Below are 20,738 nucleotides of genomic sequence, written 5' to 3'. Positions count from 1 at the left end.
AATGTATTACATTACAACAAAATAATGTAATTTAAATTGCATTACAATTTGTATACTAGTGTTACATAACAGGTTCAACAATCAACTAAGTCTGAGTATCATTTGGAATAGTAATGAAAATATTGTGATTTATAGATAGTTTAAGTGACTTTTCCAGTGTTCGGTGTTGATTTGATGTTATTTGAAGAGGAATAAAGAAAAAAGTGTTTATGTGTTTTTTAACTTATATCATAAAGTTTGTGTATACTCGTCACTCAAATCCCACATAAATGCTGAACTGGTATTGTTATTTGTAAAGTAATTTTGAACGTTTTTCATTTTGCAATTGTCCAATATGGAAAAGGTGTCCTACCACTGTTAGGAAGTAGTCCTGAGGAATGACGTGAAAGTGAATACAAAGAAGTTTCAAAAGATTAGGAGCCCAAAGATAATAAACCAAGATTAAAAAAAGGTATTTTTAAAAGGATACAAAAATATCAAATGTTTATAATACACAGTGCTTTATTTAAATCATATATCATTCATTCATCCTGACTGCTTTATTCAAAGTGTTACTGTGGGCAACAATTAAAAATTATACGTATGAGGCAGTCTATCAATAGCATTTAAAGAACAGTTTTTATTCAACAATCTAAACAAGCTCTTAAAGTGAACCTGAACTCAAAGTTGTACACACAGCTGTGTGTTGTGTTTTTTGAATGGAGGAGAGGAAGGTGGGGACATAACCACAGTGCTGGGTTCAGGAGAGCTGTAAGGTTAGTAGCCTGAAAGGACAGCTGGAGTTGATCCAAGGAATGTCACAAAACAGTTTGCAGTCTGTGTAGAAAACACTGATTAAAGAAACAATGCTTCCCAGGAAAAGGAAGGAAGTGGCGGGTGCATGTAAGAGGTTTCTGCTGAGGATTCAACTATAAGCCCCCAGCTACCACAATTGTTGTACCTGCAAGATCTATGATCAAGGTCAGATCAAGAACCTGTGATCAGTTTGAAAGTCAAAGCCTCTAGTTTGTTTAACAGAGCTACAGTTAGTTGAATTTTCTGCACTGATCACTGTAACAACATGTTAAAAAACAGTGCTATGTACAGTGTAAGAAATAAGTTACATTGTATTTAGCTTCAGATGGCAGTGGCAGCCATTTACAATGTAATTTTTACATTGTATTTACCTACAGTATAGAAGCGAATTAATATAGTATTGTTGACCCTAACTAGTCCTAATAGTTTCCATCATCTCCCTTTTCTTCTCAACTAGTATATGGCCAAATATTTTTCTTGGTGCAAAATTCTTTGATTTGCTGTCAGAAGGCACACTTCTACCATATCTCTTACTCTTGGTATATTAGGTATTCTGTGGCTCCTGTGTCATTTGTGCCAGCCTGTAGGTAACATTTACTCCAGTATGCTCCTAGTCCACACAGGGACTCCAAGTGCTCTCCCAGTCCACTTGCCATCCAGTGTACCCAGGGACCCCAAGTGCTTTTCCGGTCCTATTGTCATCTAGTGATTTCAGACACTTCCATTGTTTCTCCTAGTACTCCCACCTACCTGAGACCCCCACTACCTACTCCCCACTACCTTGGTGACCCCTGTGTCTCCACTCTTATTTGTTCTGTGACAGTTATACACAGTTAGTGGCTATAAATCTGTGTTTGAATGTTTTCATTGATGCATATCTTTGCCAAGCTTTGAAATATAATTGTCACTTCATAATAAACAGAATAAACCACAAAGCAAAATATGTACATTGTATCTAAAATAACTAGTTGTTTCCAAACAGGTATTTTGCTGAACTGGTGTTTTTTCCCTAATTTAACTTCCCTTTTCATGAATAAATTTATAAATAAAACCATAAATAATTCTTGGATGACAACAAGGAATAGGTCCCAAAGAAAAAACCCATATTTGCCTTAAAACAATATATGTATTGTAACAACGTTTTTGGCTCACAGGTGAAATGTAAGCTTTTTTTTCCCTCCATAAAGAGCAACAAAATTGAGGTGAAGTGGGTAATAGGATCTAGGCCTAGCCTGGAATTATTATGATAGTTATATGTATATTGAATGTAAAGACTCCACTATATAATTTAATTAGGAATGTTAGTGCTGTATGTAGCATTTTTGTACTTTACCCCCTTTGAAATATTTATCCTATGTCAATACTGTGCTAAAGGAAAATTAAAGTCAAATATTGACTTTAGATCCAATGTTCCATGCAGCTATAACAGTTACAAAACATTCCCCTTTAAAATACCAGTACTTAAAATAAAATAATAAATATACATATCAATGTCTTCACTTCCCCTTCTGCAACGTCATTTTGGACTGTAGGGCTTAATTTACAAACATTGACCAGCATACCTAAAATCAATATCTAACTTTCTGTCCAAATAAATTTACAATATTGGTATTAATCACAACCATACGATTTGAATAACAATTCACAAATAATGTTTCAGTTGAAAAAATTTACAGCTATCAGAAAACATAAAAGAGAAGGCTAAAAATGAAAATGAGATAATGCAGAACAAATGATGCAGAGTAATGATATTTTATAGGTGCAAGTTTAAAGATAAGGGTAATGCTCAAACCATAGTAAATGGGAAGATCTACTGGATATGTTGCAAACCAACCATTATTAGCATCTCAATGGAAAAGGTTACAAAATCAACTTTGCCTTTGCTTTTTAAGGACTTCTTCAATCAAATATTAACATTTATCAGGACATTCTTGTAACGCTGAGGTCACGTCTTTAGTGAAAGTGAGCTTATTCATATCATTATGGATGATGGGAAAGCAGATTTGCACTTAATTATCTGTACTTTTATGGATTGAAGTATGATATACTATGACACAGCAGCTAGCCACGAAATGAGCCACTGTTTTCTAGTGAAAGCAAACTTCCTTAATGATTGTTCTTTTGCTGGCTGAAAAGTCCTTTTTTGGCTTATTCTGACTCAGTGCTTCAATATATCATTATTTCACCACCCACAGCACAACACAAAATTGTTCTTTTTGGATCCAATAGTTATTGGCAACCAAACAATATCATAAACTATTACAGAATGCATTCTTGCCGTCCTTCCAGTGAAATAGTTCATGCAGTATGGTTCTGCACTTGTATGTTTAGTGTCTATAAAATACAAAGCATTCTCTGTGAAATTCATACACTGGAACCAAGATTAGAAAACCCTACATTTTTACAATGCTTGCTTGACTAAATCCCAACAGTTCATAAACTAGTTTTAAGGAACATCTGTATTTAGCATAAAGTAGTGACATTCACCAAACATTCGCCAATTGAGACTTGTACTGGGCCATGTATTTTTTCCATGCTCCTCTGGCATTCGTTCCCTTTGTCAGAGTAGTGGGTCCTAACTTTGTGTAATCTTTATGTTCGATGCTGTCAGAGCTTACATTGGATTGACTTCTTTCTTCTCCTGGTGGGGTAACAGTGTTTGAACCTGGTGAATGGCAGCAAAAGTCAGGTACTGCATGCTGGGGGAAGACCACATGCTACTTTATACAGGAAAGCAACAGGTATTTTCTAAGGCTTTAAAGAAACAAAAAGTGGTTGTGGAGCACCTTAGTATTAGCAGGTAGGTTATTCTTCTTACAACAGAACATGTCACTTTGCGCTGAGCAGGCAAAATAAAAAAATTAAAAAATCTTAAAGCATCAAAGACAGAGGATCAGTATGATACCCAACCAGCTAGCAATTTCAGATATCAGCAACGTCTATTTTTTAACTTCCTTGTAAACTCCATGGTACATTATACATACTTCTAAAATGGTAATTCATAACATGTATTGGCACCACAAACCTTATTGACATTCAACTCCTCTGCATCAATAAATATAAATTATCAAAATATTTGTCACACCTAGACAATTAAACCTGATATTTGTAAACCTTGTTGAGATAAAGGCATTTGATCTCTATTCATACAGAAGTAGCCACTCCTGCTCCTTGTCAAACCCTATTTATGTTTAATAGATTTCTTTTCAATACAAAAAGTTGCATTGAATGGAATGCTTTAAAATGTACCTGCCTGTGATGCTTTTCCCTGCTGAGTTTAAGAGATACTTCTGCCTGAAGAATTTTTAACATCCCAATGACTTTTATGTGTGTTGTCTTCTGACAGAGGTCAATGTAAGTAACCACAGTGTGTAGAAGTGGACCAGGTACCCAGCTCTTCTGGAAGTGTCATTTTTAGAATATTCTTTGAGCAGGAATGGAGGAATTGGAACAAAGATCAACAAAGATTTAAAGTTCAGGACACACGTCCATGAATATAACCCCACTCCTTCTCTGGTCCAAGCAGTACTGATACACAAAGATTTAGCAAAATATAGATATGTAAAAACAACAATCTCTGAAAAAAGCAAACAACATAGGAAAAAAATAAATTGAGAACGTTAATAAGATGCAAGACAGAGAAGTGGACTCTGAGATAGAAAAGGGGAAGAAAAGAGTAAAAGGAGCGAGAATAGCCCTAACATTAACAAAACTTAAATCATTTGTTGTTTCAAGGATACCAATAGGGCTAGAATCACCTTAATCTTGATGTCTTTAAAAAAATACGAGTTGCCTAGCTGTCATCTTTATCCAACCATTTTGATTCTTTATGATGTCTTAAGCCTAATATTTGGTTCTAATGGCAATTTCCGTGGCCCGCGTCACCACCTGGAAGGCCAAAAAACTGGACTCCCTAAGCAGTTCGCAATTAACTGGCTTTTAGTAAGTTACATCTGATAAAAAGATCCAGTCCTGCTTTGAGCCAGAATCCAGCCCTCACAAACACATGGACACAATGACCTTGCAGCATGGACTGCTTTTTCACTTGATCCCCTTACCGTCTCAGCTAGTCCTCCGGGACATAATAGAAGACTCTTCTCCCGTTGTACAGCCGCGTCTACTTTCATGATGGATCTTTCCATCGGATTTGCCAGTTTATGGTAAACTGATAAGAAAATGCAGTTTTTGCCTTCCCAGGGGTGCACCAGATCAGATAATCACTACAACAATTACTATATATGTGAACCTAAATCATACACTGCTGCCGACAAAAATAAGAATGAACTCAATGTTATCACCATGGTTCAAAGAAAAAATAAAGAAATGCTTAATTCCTATGCATAAATATGTGAAAACAACACATGCATTCAATTACATAATCATACAAAATGACAATTTTATGGATAAAAATACATTTAATGTCACCATGAATCTGACGCTAACACTTCTTTTACCTTAACCAGCTGCACCTAGCTGAACTTTTTTTAAAATCTTTAATTATTTATATGTGCAAAATACTGTCATTGCTGTGCAGAAATAGATGAAAGGGTTTTAAATAGGAGAGTGGGTGAGAAAGAAAAGGGTGATAGGGACGGACCCTCTGCCAGAAACATAAAGTGAAAGTGACCAATTAGCCGGCTTTCTTCTATTGCTCAATGTTTAAATTATCCTAGTTGCCATGCCAACCAACATAAATATAAGGAAAGACACCCCACAGCTCTAGACTGTGCTAGGCATCTTCACGGCAGGATCAGAACAAATCCTTTATTATATAGCTGAAAGTTTAGTATAAAGCATTTTTTTTTTTGCTTTACAGAATTCATCAAGATCAAGGTGTTCTGCTTCTTTTTTTTTGGATGACTTTTATTACATCTGGTATGATTTACATTACACTTCTGTTTTGTTATTATTGAAGGAAAGATGTACTGAGTGAGTAAGCAGGATGGCTCTGAAATATTGTTGACAAATCAAGGGGGTTATTCTAAGTCCCTGGGGATTTTATTGGCATCTGTAAAAACCAAGATCGTTTTATAATGGAAGTACCAAACACAATTTTTTCTTTCTGAGTTTTTTTAGGTACCTCTACAATATTACATACACATTTAAAAAAATTGACATAATTTATTAATTTACAAATGTTAAAAATAAACATTATATAACATAGAGCTTCTAAACACAAATTAAGCTTATACCATAAATCACTCCATCAGATCATGCTATATATATTTAGATATTGAGTGTTTTTTGCATGTTTGAGTAGAAGCAGTAAACATTTCAAGTAGTAAATATGAAACTTGCTGATCATGAAAACATATTTTTTAATAGTTGCAGGTACCATAAATTCTAAAACCATAAGCAGGCTCCCATTGGTAAAAATATTTTTGGAAGGATGACGGTAATGACAGCTTGTATATTCCTCACAGCACAGCACTTTTTTTTTGGAGTCCAACTGAACTCTTCATATTCCCTCCTTGTAAAGTATAATGGCGAGTGAGCATAAAGGCATAGAAAAAAAGCTGATTCTGTACATGGTCAGTCCAAAATACCCCTTCTGAGTAGGGGCTAAAGGCTTCTAATTTAGCTACTTCTGCTGTGGGGTTCTGGTTCTGAATCACTGGAGGTTTGTTGGACCCTTTCATGGGCATTGCAAGAGATCAATAAAGCATGATCAGTTATGCTCATATCTCTGTTAACCCATGGCATAGGTAATAGTTTACCATCAACACTAACACAGAGTGAACTGACATACGCTCAATAGTGGATGTGCATGACTGTTTTCCCAGCAATCATACAATATATATATATATATATATATATATATATATATATATATATATATATTTAAAATTCCAAACTGTGTTTAGTAAAAGGTGAAATAAATAATTTTCTACTTCTGATTTTTATTACTGAATGCTGTACCTCCTTGACTTGGTTGCCATTTATAGGACCTAGAGGAAACTATTTCCTTAGAAAGGACAACCCTGTAGTGACTTTTTATAGCACCGCTGGCTTTCTTTTGAATCAACAGACAACTAAAAGTTCAAACAAGTTTATTTATAACTATAAATGCTGTATAAGGGTGATATAGCTTCAGAGTTTTACAAATGGCTAAAGCCAGCAGCCTAGAATCCGTCAGGACACAATGAAATATTTACATAGAATACAGAATTAGATAAATACAATATTATTTACTGCATGGATACTAATATTAAAGCACAATATCAAGCAACAAGTAAAAGTATTTTTTGAGTAACTAATGCTGCACAGTAAATAAAGCTAAGCACTAAATTCAGAGTTTACTCAAAGAAAGCCCTCCAATCCCAGGCTTTCCTCCCCATCCATCTGGAAGCACTTTTTTGTCTGTTATGATTTTGCACAAACAGAAAGTGAGTAAAATTAACTTAGGCATCAATTGTTATTTTTTTTTACGATTTTTGTATAAATAATAGATAATAGATAAGAGAAATTAGCAGCCATCCAAAGTGACCGATTTGGGTTTCTGATCAGATGTGAATAGGTGTGGCTGTCGACTGACAGTACACAAGCCATGTCATGTATGTGAGCAATCAAGCAGATCTGATAACCATTCCGACTTCTTTCTATTCAAAATAGATGATTGGAAGACTTACAACTTATTGATTAGACTGGGTTCACGTTTATACAACCATAATTGCACATTTAAATGAGCTGCAAACCATATGGCAGTGCGCAAAAAGAAGTGCATTCTCCTACTTTTCTTTACACTCCCACTACAGAACAACTACAGGTTGGCCGGCAAGGTAAGTATGCTGAGATGCCATTGAATAAATGGCTACAAATGTTACTATGAAGTGCAGTACTGTGTACACATACAGAGGCGCAGAGCCAAGCTGTGAGACAGGCCTTAGAAATGGGGAAATTATTCAGATCCGTAGATCAAAGCACAAAACTGTAAACAGATCTGCTTGTATATAGTTGGCCTAAAGTCACCCACTTATACCAAGGGTCATTAGAAATGTTCTTCTTGAACCCTAGCTATGTAATATCCTTTCTTTGTTTCTACTTTCTGCGTCACCACTCACATTTAGATGTCCAAGACAAGATTCATTTTGATTGGTGGCTGAAAGAAAAATCTTTCTAGAAAGCACCATGGGGGGGCATTCCAGAATTACCAAGGGATGCATTTCAGGGTTACTAGATTGCACAAAATACAAACCTGGCAGGTACCAGAAAAAAAAAAATTCTGGATAAAAAATAGACTATTAACAGTTGAGACGTGAGCACTACACACCTCAAGGTTTAATTTTCAGTTATGCATGGATGCCTTTGTATGATATTATTTGTTATAGGAGATCACATAGGGTCCTAAATAGCAAAATCTTTCTAGACCTAATTACAAATTTCACAATGAATAAAAAACAGATAATATTTTGCTACATTCGCAAGCTTGACAGTCTTACACTGTGTAAGGTAGAAAAAAAACCCTAAATCTTCTTAACTCTGCCAAGGCATAGAGATATGGTTGCCCAGCAACAACATGCTCCAGAACATAGTATAGTCACCTATGTTACTAACAACACCCATAAAGTAAATATTATCTTAATAATCATGTCTTCTCTTCACTTGCATTAGGAAACATCTTGCTTTCTTCCAGATACTAATAAAAAGAAGAATTACGTAACTTTACAAGGTGCCACAGTTTGTTCTTTAAATCACCTCACCTGCCAAGTGAATTGTTACAACTACGTTGGGCACTAGGGAGCCACAGCATTTGTGCGAAAGTGTTTGTACTTCATACAGAAGCAGCATCTGGGCAGTGCCATATGCCAGTACTTTTTAAATCTAAGACTTGGATGCTTGAAAGCCTTAGGGGTTAGCTGGTACGGATAAGCAGGCACAGGCAGCGCAGAGCGTCTGCATGCAGCCTTTCTAAGGAAGTCACCTTTATTACCTCCAGTCCAGGTAGAACACTGAACCTCTGTTCTGCCCAGTGCAGGACTCTGGCTAAACACAAACATTGACATTGGGAAATATAGCACCAGCCTGCTTTTTATCAAGGCATGCTGAGAAGACGTAGTAGTATTAAGATGCTCCTGTAGCAGCCACAAATCAGAGAGGGAATCATAATGAAAGACTGCGTGAGCGATTATAGCCTTGGAAATACTAGGGGAAAAAGGAATGATGTGTCTTTTTTAAAAATAGAACAGTATAAAAAGAGAAAAGTTGGATTAACAACCTTTTATATTGATTTTCTTACATCCGGTTTTTGATAGGTATAATAAAAATTACAGAGCCATAAAGCCTGCTTTTTATTACTATAAGTAAACAGTATATTCTACTTTAAGGATATGTTATTTCATGAAGGCTAATTCACTAGCCACCATGCTATGTTCACACTGGCCATGAACTTGTGCTGCATTTACTACTTCCACATGCCAGCTAATTTGCTGCCCCTGGGGAGATTCTCCATGGGGAAGTTCTCCTCACAAAGAATGGTGAGTGGTTTTGGTACTGCTCATTGCCACCAGAATTAATGTGCAGATGCTGAATTTTAAAAAACAGCACTGTGGTATAAGTTATTGAGTGGCTGGCAACATGCCAGCTGCCGGAAGCCACGTAAAATCCCAATGCAGGCCTGAACATGCCCTTAGGAATAAAATATGAAAAATGTCTACTCCAACACACTCTTTAAGTTACAATAGTATGATTTTTTTTTTTTTAATGTACAGAAGTTTATACTTATTTTCTTATTATGCTGAGAGATAAAAATACCTTTATATGTTTTTTGTTTTAGTCATGAAAAAAATTACTTTTTTTACTATTGGATGCTTTGTATTTTAATATGCAGACAGATATTTCAACTCTGGGCTAGTTTTCACATTTTGTAAAGTTAACCTGATATGCTTTATTTTAATAAGCGAGTTGCTTAGAGAGCTCAATAGTTTAAGCTGAAAATTGAACTATTAGTTCCTCATGCGTTTGATTTTAGATGAACTGAGCTGAATAGGCATTCACAATTAACATCCTATCAAGAGGCACTGGATATTAAGAGGCGATAGTTTAAGATTTACTTCCATTCACCTTACCTAACTAACACTGTAGTAAATAAGGTCCTGTGAATGCAACATATTGAGGGATAAATCATGAAGATGGGATTATCTGATATGCTAAATGCTGTAAAAGGCTCACACACTAGTAATTTATCACCTTCAAATGCATAGCCCACCTGCAATCTAATCTGTGACAGTTTAAAAATTGTAACCCTCTATAAATGCCAGTATGCGTATGATCTGTCTATTATGACTTGCTATACAGAGAGGAAGCAAGACAAGTTAAACATTGTCAACTTTCCATTTACTTGGGATGAACAGTGAATATGAGGTAAGGGCACTGTGATTTATCACCGAGCTTAAAGCTCAACTGAAGTCCTATAAATATAAAAAGTTGTAAATGTAGTGAGATAGACATTTTACTAAAAACCAGCATGTTGCTTTATGTCCTGTTTCAGCTGATGTACGTGGTGCAGTCCAAAATGCATTCAAGTTAGACCAACCCTCTAAAAAGAAATCCTCTTCTCCTATCTTATATTGAAAACTAAATACACTTGTCCAATTGTATTAGGGGTGTAGTTTATTACTCAGCTATACCAGCACGGAGCATGGCCGTGTGAGCATAGAAAAGCATTTTCCATAGATAAAAAAATGTATTTTAAAGCATTTACAATAATAAATTAATCACAAATGACCAGTGTGAAACTTCAGTTGTACTTTTTTGGCTTAGTAATTAGCTTTGGACATCAACATTCATGATTATGAAGGGTTTTTATAGCACAGCTCTCCAACATGTAAATAATTAAAGCAATGGTATAATTCTTGTATGTATTTTTTTCCAGGAGTCCTCTACTCTCCTCTAATTGCCCTTCTCTTCTATGTTTCTCTCCCTTTCCTTAATCCATTGAAATACCTCCTTATAATTTACTTTTCAAAATAACTTAGTATTATAGGTCAAGGCCATACTCACTGTTATAGTGGTAAATTTACCTGTCTACAAGTCCAATGAAATACTAAGATTATTCATTAATGCCTTTACATAAAAATGCAGAAAAATAGTTGAATCAATGTAAATTAACATTATCATTAGGTATCTGGTTTCGGGGTTTTCTTTTATCATCTTTTAAATTGTAAAACCCCTTTAGGTTCAGATTTTTTTGTTTATTTGTAATACATGTATTCAGAAGAATAGATTTCCATATGAGTCACAACATGTCCTGTTTTCAGAACAAAGAATGTGAAGAGGTTAATGGTAAAAGGCACTTCCCAGAAATGTCAAGAAGTCAGGTGATGCCACCTTTTTTAACTTGTGATACCAGACAGTCAGGGCAGAAAGGTACTGCCAGTCTATTTGAGTTTGAGTAATAAAATAGAACAAGGTCAAATTAAAGTGGCAACTCACTTCCATATAGTTGTGTCCATACTACAATTGTTATTTCTGCTTTTGTCACATAATATGCTACTTGTTGACAATTAGTTTAATGCTATTGCCCCCCCCCCAAAAAAAAAAAAATAGGTGGTATGACAAAAAGTTAAGGAGGTCAAAAAGAATACACTCTTGAAAAGGACGTTCCCTGGGATATCTTTAAGTCCAGGACTAAAGCTATTTTTGCTATATTAGGAGGTGCTTAGCAGCAAAGTGAACCTTTTTTGCCATGTACATGGCAAAACATGCTTTAACATGAAACTCCAAGGCTTAGTCTACAGGGACTTTTTCCCCAGTGTTTAACCTGAGGCTTTAAAAGCCCATGTTTGAAATTCCCATGCATTCCAATGGGCTATTCCACACCAGGATTGGTGTAGAAAAATTAAAACGCAGGGTTAACGCTGGAAAACACCCAAAATTGCGGGAAAAACGTAAATGCTTCCATTTTTTTCAATGGGGTGTTTTCCTGCGTTTATAAGCACCTGAAACGTAAACGCGTTAAAAACGTGGGAAAACACGGGAAAAAATGGCAAAGATATTTTCCATCGTTTTAAAGAGAAGCGTCCGTGTAGACCCAGCCTAAGTCAAAACTTTTTGGATAGAGTTGTATTTATTTTTTTCAGATTGGTTTTCACCTTATAGACAACAAAAAGCTAGTTTACTGGCTAACATTCTGTCTTGTTGTAATGCATTTATTCAATTCACTAACCTTGAACAATCATTCACCCTATGAGTTGAGTCAGAACTCTTAGAGACTCAGATTAGAAGTCTGGACAGTGGACAGCCAAACAACTGCCCTCTTCAAAAGCAGCATTGGCAGGGCACATATTATATTGCTCATTTTACAGTTCTAAAGGAATATTTTTGCTGATTCCTATAAAAGCTGAACTTGGGGAACATGCAAGTATTGTCTAAATATAAGAGGCATGGGTTTTCATATTTTGGTGCTTTGTGTATTTCTTCACATCTGTGCAGTAATAAAGGGTGAAATTTTGCCTCTTATCCAGAGCTTCCTGTAACAAAGATCAGTCACTACTGCTCCCTCTCATAGTACAAAGTGATTGGTCTTGTATCTGCCCCCCTTCTGTAGTTATCCATAGTGGATGGGAATGCCCCTTCTACATGGGAAAGTCCCTTCTACACTTTTGTATATTATCTAAGTTTTTAGGTCTTTCTTGCACATGGCGAATATTCAAATCCTATGCCAATAGAAAAAACATTCATGGTTTTTTGTGCTCAAAGTTCAGAATTATGTCGGTTGGTGTATCAGTTTTTGGAAGGGGAAGGTCATACTACAAGCATGAATAGAACAAGTACAATTGTGCGACAAGTAGTTAAGCAACAGATATACTTATCAGGCAATCTCATACCAGTTCTACAAATCTGCATTTCACACATTTTTCGTTAGCAACACAAGACACATTTCTAAATAAATCTGCCACATTTGGGAAAAATGTACAGCATGTAGGTTATACTGTGAACATACATGGGCAATACTCATCAACAAACTGGCACTATACTTAATATTGGCATTAGGTCAAAAGCTTTATGATTATGCTCATAGAAATGTATTGTTTGGTCTACAATGTTTAGGTCTGGTATGGTTGTCATACTCAAGAAGATATAATTGGTGTCAGAATAATAGGGCAATTCCAGCACTATCCCAAAGGAACATTCAATAACATAGATTTGTCAATCTCCTGATTCCTTTGCATCACATAACAGCCGGTACCGGCCACTAAATTTGCTAGAAACTAAAACAGATTATTTAACTCATTTATATGGTGCTGTCAAATTCCTCCACTCTTTACACAGTACATATGACATTCCTTTCATATCCTGTCTAGAGATGAGTTTATAATCTAATCTCCCTACCATACAAGAGGCACCTGCCAAAAAAGTCACTAACTCTTCATATCTCACAAAAATCCTTTACTTACAAGATTTACTTTTATTTTTTCTTTAGTGAAACAAGCTCTTCCAAAAATGGTTGAATAAGCCAAAAAAACTGTGAAGTTTGCCATAAACTAGGTACATTTTCATCTTTTTTCAAGATTTAATAGTTCATAAAATGAACAGAATATTAGAAAACATTTGGTGAGGGTAAATGAAGTTTACTTTTTTATTTTGTAATACAATATGAAGAAATAAAAAAGTCTCTCATGGTCTTTGTAAAAAACCTCATGGTCTTTGAGGAGTACTCTGTGCCCTCCATCATTATGTACTAAAACTAGATAGCCCACAAAAAAGTGTTTTTTTCTGTACTAATATATTTTTTAGTCAATACCTTACTGCAATGCTTGGCATTACACCATACACATGTTTTTTTGCAGTGCCTTGATTTGGAATTGCACATCAAGACACACATTGTAATGCAATGACATGATGTGTGCTGTGTAAAGCTGCAAAGACATGTAGCAAGAACAAAATGTTTGTTTGTTTTGAAGTGGCTTTCCATGGTATGTGTTATGGGGTGGAGTACAATATGGTGGAAACAAGCCCTTCAATCTAGTGCTTTATGGGCAATTGCTTTCAGTTTCATTGCTTTCAGATATTTGAAGGGCAACTTCTTTTTGTAGATAAAATCCTGCCCAGTACATATTAAAATAAAAAAGTAAAAACAAGAAAAAAAGCAATTCCTCACTCACCACTCTCAAATGATGCCCATCATCATCAAACCCATTTCATTTCAGCCCATGCAGAGCACACTGGCTTGGTGAAATATATAAAAACTTTATTCTACGGGGTAAAATTCTAACTCCTAAGAGTCACTTGAAAAGTGCTTGTTATATACACATAAGTGCATGATATTTACTCTTATTTTTTTTCAACTTTAGTTTTATTGTATTTTATGAACCTGTTTCTTGGAACGAATATCATCACAATAGTCCAGGACAGGTCTACACTCAAATGTTATTATATGAGCGCCATTTTGTTCAGTAAGTCAAAAGCCATCCATGCATTCTGTGCCATATGAAGTGTGTTAAAAAATAAATCATGACACACACAAAAATAAATAACAGTAATTTATGTTTTACTGCATTTGGAAAAGACAAAAATTAGAGGTAAAAGTTTTTGCTTCTCTACAGCATTAACGACATTTAAAAACCCAAGAACTTTGTCAGACATAAAAGCAGTTCCTTACTCATTAATACATCAATAAATATTTTATTGTTAAAGAGTAATCTGTGTAAGTACCTAAACTTAACATAGAATCAGCCTTGTAGTTACAGTACAATACAGTACATCAAAACTTATAGGGAAGGAGGGAGTAAGCAACACAAGCAGCCAGTCAGATACAGTATATTGCATGGCAATAGGCATGCTGATATGAGGACAAGGTAAAAGGCTAAAGGGCACCTCATTCTAGGCTCAGTCTACTGTCTTCCAGGAATGATTGCATGACTCTGGTTATCTTACCTTAAATAGGAAATCAAACTGCTGCTTTTTGGTGGAAATGAACACCCACCAAGGCATCGGTGAGTTCTGACATTTGTGTACAGCACGGAGATAAATGATCTCTATGGGAAACACAGGGCTAGAGGTGATCAAATAAAATGTGTTTGGACTTGGATTGCGCTGCTTGCACAAATACAAATCATTAGTAGGACAGATATAGCCTTGGTATAGTAGAGTGCGTAGTAATAAAATATTGGCTAATGCATCATGACAGTTCAGAAGTAAACCCCGATTGCCTATAAACAGGATTCTGTGACCTGAGTGGAACTGAACTCTAGGTGGATGAAAAAACACAAGTTAATGCATTTCTTTATTTACTAATGCATCAGTAAATTCACTTTTATTTGTAAGCAGTGAAAATACCCAAAGTTAAATTTGTGTGGGGAAAAAAGCAGCACAAGAGGAGTGACAAAAAGATGAGCTGCGCTGCTTCTTCTTCACTGTCCAGAATTTTGATTCTATATAATTCTAACATTGTCAGTTTCTGTAGAATTGTTATAAGGAAAGAAAGAAAAATTCATATCTTCTCAATATGAAATGAATAGACCAGCTGATATATGTAAGTTACTAGACGATACATAATTGACAGTTTTAATATGTGCATTTCTTCCATTGAAATTCAGCACCAACATTAAATTCCATAAACTGCAAATCAGCCTATTATCCACTGGAGGAATATGAATCAGAAATAATGTATGAACTCCAGTTTTAATAATTTCAAAGTGTTCACCAAGCATCATAATCAGACAGGCTGCCTGTATTTACAAATCCTATCTGGCTATGATATTTTAAGAAGTAGTAATGTTGTGTCAAGTGTGAGGGTAATGCAAGCTAAATCCAACCTGTTTTGTCAAGCATGCAGGTTGCTGGTTGGCTGGCTGTGTATGGCCCATTTAAATCTACCATATTTATTCTCTAATTCTTCTAGTAGCATAATAGAAAGTTACCCCCTGCCCAGTGTTTCTATCAATGGCCACTGTTGAATGGACCACTGGATACACAGGCTGCGGCACTCTATGGCGGGCAATGGTCTGCCTTTCCATTGTGCAGCTATTATAAAGTGATTTAGCTCATACTGTTGAAAAAAAAAACATACTGTATATTTATTTCAGCATGACAACTGTATTATTCTAGATATTCCTTATAGCAGTAAAAAAGAATGTCGGTGTTCAGAACTATGGGGAAAAAGCAGCCAGTCACATCAGATACACATCAAAGTTACAACCAAAGATAAACATAAAACGGTATAATGATAACAGATGGCTGTAAAACCATGGACATTACCGCATATTGAAACATTGCAAAAGCCTACAAAATAGGAAGTACCAAGAGTGCAAGTGGTGTTTAACAGAGGATTAAATACCCATAGATCACCTTAGGGGAAACTTTTTTTTTGTATGTACAAAAACAATTTGTGACGAAAGTAAAACATTACATAAAATGGCATAACATGGGAAAAAGCCTCATTGATTTATTATGATTACATGTAACATTCCCAGCATGGGATTTACACTTTGATAAAAGAGAACATGTGCTATTTCCAGAAAGCTAACTAAAATTTTTTTGTCATTTGGCCTAATTTTTTAATGCTCTCCAAGGCTGGAGAGGATACACTTTCATCAGTGAAGCTGGATGATCTAGCAAACCTGGAATGGATCTAGTCCAGGATTCAAAACATTTACTAGCAAATAGCAAATGACTTTGAAGAAATCCATTCCAGGTTTGCTGGATTACCCAGCTTTACTGATGACAATGCATCCTCTTTAATAAATCAGGCCAATTGCATTTATCTTCAGATACACACTTTTTTAAAGATCAGTGTAAATAAACAACAAAGTGAAAATGTCTTATAAAATACCTTTTTTTTAATTTATTAAGCTGTAGTGGCTACACTCATAAAGTGCAGATACCTAGAAAATGTACAACTTTTAATACCTCCTGGTAATTCTGATGGCTGGCCAATTCCCCCATATACTGCCCTATTGTCCCATCAGTATTGAGAATTTCTTTAGTAGCTGTTGGTATTGTGGACAGGATGGCCCTTCATACTACCAGAAATGAATGACATTGAAAAAACCCTGATTTCCACCAGGCTGCTCTTGAATGACACGAGAAGGTGCAAGAAGCTTTAAGTACCTGTATTTATGCATGTTAAACGACAGGTGTACTTTAGCTCAACAACACTTTTTAGTGACACACTAAACCTTGCAGAAAAAGAACATTTTGCTTTGCAGTGTCTTGTAAAATTCACATACAGTTTCACCAGTTCATAGTGACATTTATGCATAATAAATATTTTCCTACTAGGTAAAAAGCTACAAAATGACATATAATTGGGACACCGGTGAAAACACACTCTGGATACATAACAAACACTTGTATTGCTTATTTTATTGTTGATTGTTCATGTAGATCAGTGTTTCCCAACTTGGGTTTCATGGAACCCAAAGGTACCTCCAGAGGTTGCTAGGGGTTCCTTGAGAAAAAGCATTTTTTACTTTTAAGGTCAATTACCACCGACACAAATGGACATTGTGAGAATTGCATTTTTCCACTGGCCAGCAATGTAAATAGCATTCTTCCCATGACCAACACACCAATGTTCTGTGAATTGTGCATATTGATATCATTGTCAGGAATTCCCTGACAGGTATTTCAAGGGTTCCCATATATTGAAAAGGTTGAGAAAGTCTGAATAAGAAAAAAGCATTTTATTGATATGATGTAGAATAACTGACCATAAATTACACATACTATAGTTGGTACATAAGCTACAGTCACTATGTAAGTCTGCATACAAATTAGAACTCAAAATAAAAGGCTATTCCTCAAAAAATATATTTCTGTGGCATCTTGGCATCTGTTATACCAAAGTGTGCATTTTTTCTTCCCATCCTTAGAATTCCTGGGTGTTCCCATTCACCTTTGCATGCTCCCATCCCTATTGTTGAATTCTCCATAATATGAAATAAATAGAAAATTCATCATGGAATGTCTGGTTTCTCTTATACTAGCTATGTTAACTGTGTAGATTTGGTAAATCTAGGGTAAGGCACCCTCACTGGTGTCCACGGAAAATAGAAGAACAAGTAGGTGGTTTGAGTTTACAGGATATACAGACAACTGGAATAATAATATTTGGATTGACCTATATTGGCAGACTGGGTATCTGATATGGTTTTATCAAACAACAGCAACACTGTAAACACTCATTAAATCCAAATGCAATCAAATTGTGCTTGACCAGCCTTTAGTAAATGTAGTGGACATCTGTTTACACAAGGCAAAATTGTATTCCCAGTCTTCCAGAAGTAAAAAAGACCAATACATTGCCAGAAACATTGTGTCTCTCTTTTAGTTTCCAGCTACGAGAGAGTAAGATTAGTACATCATCTTAATTTACCTTCTAATATAGCACAGAAGGAAAGCTTTTACTGCAAAATATTTAGGCAAGAGATACTTCCTTGACCATGCAATGATCAATTAAACCCCCAAAGTAGTTATTAAGTTAACGTTTTCTTCATATTAACATTTTAAAATAACAATTTCCATACTTTGAAAGCTTAATGGAACATTTACTGAAATACTGAAACAATGTAAGCAGTCACATAATACCTTTATTTATAAATGTCTGTCTAAAAGGGAAACAGAGGAGGAACGAGGAACAATAGGGATTGGTTGCAGAAAAGGAATTGTTCTTCCAAAAGAAAGACGATTTTTTTAAATCCAGTTAGTTGTATGCAGTTCAAATTCCTGGTTTGTTAATCAAATGAGACTTTGGAAATGTTGGGTGCACATGATTTGCAATGTTGGTTTAAGGTTGGTAGCTGACAAGGTAGCAAAGCAAGGATAAACTGACAACCCTACAGATGGAACTTTCAGGCTAGGTCAGGTTTTATGGTGGCTCCTACATTTCTATTTTTGTTTCTCTATTTTCTCTAACAGGTGCTCTTCAAACAATATCAAAGATCTATTAAAAATTATGTATAAAATCTAGCAACTAAAAGCAATAAAACCAGAATCATCACTTGTTGGGACTAAGACCAAATGAATTCTGAATAGTTGCTAGGAGTGCCTGCACATTGTAGAACAGAAGGATTTTTTAAGGAGTCTACAGTAATAATTGCTTAACCTTGAGAAGCAAACATGTTAAACTGGAACTTCCACCCTGTCTGACACTGAAACAGTGCAGTACTTATATAAACTAAATAGATTACTGGTTTTCCGCTGTTACATAGACATGACTATTTAAAACTTGGCATATATATATATATATATATATATCATACATTTTTGCTAAAGACCTAGAAAGACCAATTTCCTCATGATTCCTACTGACACTTAGCTAGTTCCCATCTCATGCAGAGATATGGATATTCTTAAACTGTTTTTTTTTGTGGTAAGCACTAACATAGGGTCCACTCAGTAAAACACAAACTGTATTATTAAAATCAGCATACACTCATTAATAAAGTTGTCCTGTATACAGCACCAGTTAACAGTAAAGGTTGGGGTATTCCCATCCCTCGCACCTTTTTGCTGAGAGTAGGTCTTGCTATGTAGTAGCTGAGTTATAAAAAGTATAGTGTTGCCCAGAATAACCTTTTCCATTACACATATCCTACCTGTATATTATTACATTCTCAACTGCACTGTCTGCTTTAAGCAATGCCTATTGTTTCTTTGTGCTCCACTATCCACATACCAGCACCCTATTGCTGTATATAACATTTTGGTGACTTGGCTGAATTGTAAAAGGACATTGCAATAGTTGTATAACACAGAAGTAGATTTTGCAGCAAAGTCAATGTAAACACTATAATGCAGACACATAAAATTCTATAGGCAATGCAGAAAACAAGGAATATTTCTTACCATTGCAGTGAGTGCGCAGAGGGAAGTCCTAAATGCATGTTAGGATTACCACTTGCTGATCACAGTCCTCATCCTTAGCTGCATCTAGGAGAAGAAATACAAGTGATGGGATGCTGCCCTTTGAGTCCAGAGAATAATGCTGCTCCTTCCCTGTGCAGTCTCAGTTATTCCATATAAAAGCCTCATTCCTGTAGGATTGTGTCCATGTGTAGCAAGTTTGCAGTGGATGTACCTAGAAGTGCAGACGGCATGTTGTGTGGAGCACTTTGTGAACACACTGCTTGTCTTGCACTGCTCAGCTCTGCCTTGTATACACATTCATTGAGAGAGCGAGCCAATGGGATGGTGCAGCGCAGGGACAGGACCTCTCCAGCGCAACATTGCACTCCACAGCCAGCACATCACTTCTCAAATCACCTCCCTGCTTCCAAACTAATGATGCCTCCTCTCAGCCCAAATGTCAAGGAAAAGGGGTTATTGTAAGCTATGCAGAGGTCATTCTCATGTGCAGCACTGAATGTTTCACAGAGCCCCTTTACTAGTTAATCATTAGATGCATGGCTAGAACAGAACAAGACAGGCGGCTTTATTACATCCCATCATCTAAAAATACATGCAGTCTCATAAATAATACAATAGCATTCTATATGTGGCTTATTGTTTAAAGGGAACTGGCATTGCACCAACAACACAATTTAAATAGCACCTGTGAATAAAGAAAATTCTGCATATGATGAAATTAGCATTGTGAACAGCAGTTTGATGGTGAAAGGATGTTGCATGCTCCTGGGAAGTTTGTTTTACCTATTAAGTCTCAAAACCTTTTTTTCTATACCTCCTTTGATCCCTGGAGTGTTGTTCTCTATATAACTTCCTCCAAGACCAAAAGTCTTTTAACTCCCTCGCTATATTCTCCCAAATTGCAGACCATTCTCATGTCTACACTCTCTCTGATTCCTAAACCCCTTTTCTCTTTAGTTTCCAGAACTTTCAAATATCTGCTTTGATTCCTGGAGTCTTTTCTTCCCTATATTTCTCTGAATACCATGTGTCCCAGAAACTCTTTCTCCCAGTATCTCCGAGAGATTATTTCTCCCTATATCCCTCCGAGTCCCTCTGCATTTTCCTGCCTATATCCCCCTAAACCTCCCAGT

The 20,738-nt window shown here is 35.8% G+C and overlaps 1 protein-coding gene across 3 annotated transcripts in view; it reads right to left on the bottom strand.

Annotated features, from left to right (window-relative positions):
• Window positions 1–19,918, bottom strand: part of HTR4 (5-hydroxytryptamine receptor 4) — a 222,253-nt gene extending 202,335 nt beyond the window's left edge. For all 3 annotated transcript variants that reach the window (XM_072400983.1, XM_072400982.1, XM_072400984.1), the window contains exon 1: window positions 19,585–19,918. The gene's annotated coding sequence lies outside the window, so the exon portion shown is untranslated. The remainder of the gene's footprint in view (window positions 1–19,584) is intronic.
• Window positions 19,919–20,738: the final 820 nt, after the last annotated feature.

The sequence above is a fragment of the Pyxicephalus adspersus genome, chromosome 2 (assembly GCF_032062135.1).
Source record: "Pyxicephalus adspersus chromosome 2, UCB_Pads_2.0, whole genome shotgun sequence".
Taxonomy (NCBI): domain Eukaryota; kingdom Metazoa; phylum Chordata; class Amphibia; order Anura; family Pyxicephalidae; genus Pyxicephalus; species Pyxicephalus adspersus.
The sequence above is the reverse complement of the archived record's forward strand: the minus strand, read 5'-3'. Positions and strand labels throughout refer to the sequence as shown.